The sequence below is a fragment of the Sinocyclocheilus anshuiensis genome, unplaced genomic scaffold (assembly GCF_001515605.1).
Source record: "Sinocyclocheilus anshuiensis isolate Anshui unplaced genomic scaffold, SAMN03320099.WGS_v1.1 scaffold185, whole genome shotgun sequence".
NCBI lineage: Eukaryota > Metazoa > Chordata > Actinopteri > Cypriniformes > Cyprinidae > Sinocyclocheilus > Sinocyclocheilus anshuiensis.
In genome coordinates, this window is record NW_015539887.1 from 1869934 (window position 1) to 1874986 (window position 5053).

At 39.7% G+C, this 5053-nt stretch overlaps 1 pseudogene; it reads right to left on the reverse strand.

Moving 5' to 3' along the window:
- Positions 1-5053, reverse strand: part of LOC107685556 (retinoic acid receptor RXR-beta-B-like) — a 28732-nt pseudogene that overhangs the window by 9254 nt on the left and 14425 nt on the right.

Consider the following 5053-nt stretch of genomic DNA (forward strand, 5'->3'; position numbering starts at 1 on the left):
CATTTCAGTCAAATGTAATTTATGCAATATTTTTAAACCTTTAACCCACTTGGGAAAATCAACCCATGGCAACAGTTTAAAAGTAGCCCAATTCTGTGGAAAAAACGCGGACTTGGCAACCCTGCATCCAGCAAGAGATGCAGGAGTCAGATTTGACTGATCACAGGTCGAGAATAAGGAGAGATGACTGACAAGACCATTCTTGAGTATCTTCTAAGATGTGCTCCCTTTACACAGAGTGCGTGTGATCGCGAAATCGAAAGTGAAAGTAAACAGCGCAAACGCTCATTTAAAAATATTTAAATACACCGCATCCTGAGAGCGGCTCCCTGATGCGCCAAAATTATAAACAATATTAGAATGTTTAAAGGATTGGACTCGAAAATCGCGGGAGTGAAACACATGTTGCGGGAGCAGGCAGCAATGGTCAGAGATTCAGAGGGAGCGGGATTAAGAAAACAGCCGAATCCCGGACATTTGGGGAAATTAAGAAATCCCGGCCGGATGTATTTTTGTATGTCCAAAAAGAGGACATGTCCAGGGAAAAGAGGACGTATGGTCACCCTGGCTTTAGGCATTTTAATTTAAGAATGTTTAGCTTATCTAGCTAACGGTATCTACCTGCTGCCATCAGAGCAAGTGTAATTACTGCATTCAGCGCTCCTCGGATGCTCTCATTTCCCTTTCCGACTTGCTTTCGTGAATTTTCTCAGTCGAGAAATTATTTTTCATGTGCGGTGCCGGTGATCCTTACGTCCGTTTTGGAGAACAAATATTTCAATCGATCGCTCAAGCATTTAAGTGGCACCGAAATCTGCGTTCTGATTCGGTTCTAGTATATACCGGTTACATAGGTACCGGTGCCATATTGGCACGGGGTTTCGGTACCCAACCCTATTTCCACTTAGGCTGCACAAGATGAGAACACATTTTTATTATTGCTCGGATGAAGAAAGAGTTGGAGTGTACAATATATTTCCTATTCCCTACCATGATTACTGACTGTTCACTTGTCTTTAAGAATGTTTGAACTTTATATTTGTTAGACTAGTGGTTTTGCTGTGGTATTGAAGTTGGAATAGAGAATTGTAAAATTTAACTGGTATCTAAAATGCTGATGTCATATAAGCTTATTTATTAGAAGATAGCACAGGTCAAAAACAACAATTTTGTGAAAAATGTAACCACTGGCTTTTCTTTTTTTTCTCTTATATTGTTTCTGATGTGTTTTTATTTCTATTGTTATCACTGTACTTGTTTTTTTACTTTTAAATATGTATCCTTTTCTGTGTAAAGTGCTTTGAGAAGTAACTTTAAAAGGCACTATATAAAATAAAGTTATTATTATTAGCATTAGTATTATTATTTATTGAATAGATAAATTCAATATATGACTGAATTGAACCATACATACCTAAAAATAATGCACTTATTTATTACAAGTACGAATGTAAATGTCAGTGTTTTTCAATGCAGTGTCAACTTTAAACAACCTATACAAACACAGATGATACTATAACCCAGAATGGAACACGCCTCTTTAAATGGTTTCGTGGTGATCATTGTTGTATTTTAAAACACAATTGCAATGTTTTCAACTAACATTATGGCATTTAAAATAAAATAATCTCAAACGTAACTGTGGTGCGTGTGGCTGTGCTGCGCAGTCAGTGAACTGCTTCCATCGGTGCTGCTGCAGCAAAACACACTGTTGCTCACATGAAACATTTTTATGTGAGTATTATGACCAGTATTTAATTTGATCCTGCTGGATCCTGTTCCAAAAAAAAAATCTGATTACACGGTAGGCCTATTTGTTTTTAAAAATCCAGCATTTACAGTGCACTAGGTCGTGACAGTGCATGCATGCGTACATACGAGGACGGAGCGAGCGCGGGTTTGGCTAGATATATTTGGAGGTTATTTGTATTTTCTCATTTGTATTTGGAGGTGTATTTGCTCACGTCTCATTCAGCACAAATCCAAATGTTTCCATATTCGCAATGTATTTAATGTTAAACTATTATTTATGATGTAAACTAGGCTTGTACTTTACACGCATTCTCATATAGACGGAAAAGATCATCCTCTTCACATGAGCAAAAACGTCCTTGGCATAACATAAGAGTGGACCGGTATACTACGGTCTATTTAAACTGACCAGTGTAACCTTTTATATGTTTGGTTGACTGTATTTTATTTTGATAATGAACAGACTGTGATGTAAGTTTAAATTGCTAGAATATGTGGGGTGTGTGCGCGCGAGGCTCCGGCGCGATCGAACAGCTGAAACATAAAAAAGATATAATCCGCAAAAGTGTTTCCTTTTATTTTTGCACACTCATAATAAAAAACAGAAGATTTGTGCTTTTGTAAAATAAAGCAAACAAACAGAATGCGTGTTGTCATACTTTCCTTTCCGTGAACTTGTTTATTGAGTTTATTATTATTTTATGAAAACAAATTGTTATTTTTATTTTAGGCCTATTACTTACATAGGCTATAGATTTTCCTTAACGCATCCCATTTTGTCCCAAGGCTTAAAAACCTGTGCCCTAGGCTAGTTAGGTCCATGCAGAAACTTGTGAACGATGCTCTAGTTGTGGCATCATCGTTTAGTGACATCATTGAATGCTCCGGGAAAACGCATTGTCAGTGTCGGTCACAGCGCCTTTTAATTGCTGTTTTGAATTCAGCAATTATTTATTTACAAATTATAAGCTCTGATTATGACAAGTGTGGTATAAAAGCTTTGTTTATTAGAGGAATAATTGGTTTGCTGGAAAATGTTACATCGCGACCATGCTTTTGGATGCGAGCCCATATAGCCTACATTTATGCAGCTTTGTTCTAGTTTGCCGGTTGGTCACGAATTTCCACAAATTCAATAATATTTAGGCATTGTTTCTTTTCCTAAATCCTCACCGTCTAACCCTCTAATCTAGGTTTATTTTATTGTCATTCACTTTTTTTTTTATCGATAATCGATTAATTGTTGACATCCCTATTATGTAGACTTTAAACAACAAGGATAATACGCAGCCATGGGTGGTGTGTAAATATACTCACTGAACCAGTGGCATCAGAGTGCAAGTCTGATCTGTGCTCTACAGCTGTCTCGGCCTCCAGTATCTTCTCCACAGGCATCTCCTCATTGGCTGAACTGCGGATGAACTCGCTGCCGGCCGCCTGGGCTGTGGAGGGACGGCTGCCGTCCTTGAGGGAGCGGAGGAGGCGCCGCTGTTCGCCTGAGGCCGGAGCCTGCTGCCATCCGCCATGATGGGGAGGAGCAGGGAACGGGGGACTCCTGCCGGCTGCCCAAACCCGGAGGAGCCGTCGCCGCCAGGCGTCGCGGAAGAGTTTACCCAGCTGGTGGAGGGCCGAGCGGCAGTGTGTCTGGGAACCGGAAAAAGATTTATTTATTTTTCCTCTCTCCCCTCTCTCGTCTCTGTCTCTCCTCATCCTTCCGTCTCCTTTTCTCTCGCCTCGTCTGTCTGTCCTTACCCCCAGGTACGCCGCGGCTGGTGACGACAGTGAAAGACGAGAGAGGACCAGGCCTGGACTTTATTTTGTGTTTTGGTTCTGTTTGTGCATGACAGTCGTCCGCGAGGGGCTGTCGCGCTATTTTGTGTTTATTTTATTATTAAAGTTTTCTTTAAATGTTTGCCGGTTCCCGCCTCCTTCTTCCCGATCTACGAACGTCGTTACATCATGAAAATCATAAGTGGTTCTCGGTTCCCAACCCTAGTTTTTGTCCTGCTGGTTGATCCCCGCCCACATACTACATGCTTTCCATCAGCTGTCAGGAGTTGTGGACTAATGACCTATTTGTTCTTACATTGTTTAACAAAACCCAATCAATCCGCCGCTGTCACTGTAACTCCAGATGATCTTTGTGCTCCTTTTAGCATGTGCTATGACACCACCTTTCCATATGAAAACAATGCAGAATTTCCATCACATAATGCTGATCTACCATTAAACCGATTCAAACACCAGTTGCATTACATAATGCTGCTACAATGCATTTCACCTGACTCTATTCTACACCTACAGTGCCTAGCCTATATTTTATTGAACATACAGCTTACATATTACTTCATACTAAGGTGATATATCTTTAGTGGAAGGCTGACAGGTACCCACCCTCTCTTTTCATTCCCATAGCCAGGCACTTCTGATAGCGGCAGTACTGGCAGCGATTGCGCTGTCGTTTATCGACCAGACACTCCTTGTTGTCCCTGCAGGTATAGCTCAGGTCTTTCCTGACTGTGCGCTTGAAGAAACCCTTACAGCCTTCGCAGCTGTACACGCCATAATGCTTCCCTGTACACACAAATCATCGCCACATTACCTCTGAGCTGCAAAGAAATGTCATTTTTCAAAACATTCACTGTAAATAACATCCCCTGTGTAATGGCCTACTAGGGTCAATGGCAAATATAAACGTTCACGATAAAGAAATGCAACAAAAGTCCAGTTTAATGCAAAAGTTTCATCTTTATGAAAAATGTCATGTGGTGTAAGTAGTGTTTTCCTTACACTTTGAATGCATATGAGTGTAAAGATCTTAACAATTATTTTCAAAAACATTATCAAATATATATTTAAGGTAAAAGGTAATAATTACAAATATTGTAAATGATTAATTGATAATTACTAGGGATGTGCGGGTCTAGTCGACTAAACGGTACAGCTCCTACTAGTCGACACTAAAAACAATAGTCGATTACACGACAGAAAAAAGAACAAAAAAAAACAGGGTTTTATCATTCACATTACCATCATTTTAACATTTTAAATAACAAGTTAAAATAAAACGTTTGAAAAATAATACATTATTTTTTAAAGTTTATCTGGGCGGAAACTACTTTTTTACCTCAGACCTCACATGCGTTTTCTTCTTGTCAGTTGCGGCGAGTTCAAAAATGACCACGCGAAAGATGAGAAGGTGTGGGATTATTTTGAATTAGAAGGAAACGGAAAAGTTTTGAGTAAACTGTGTAATGTCAAATTGTCTTACAATAACTCTACTGGAGCGATGCGTAATCAT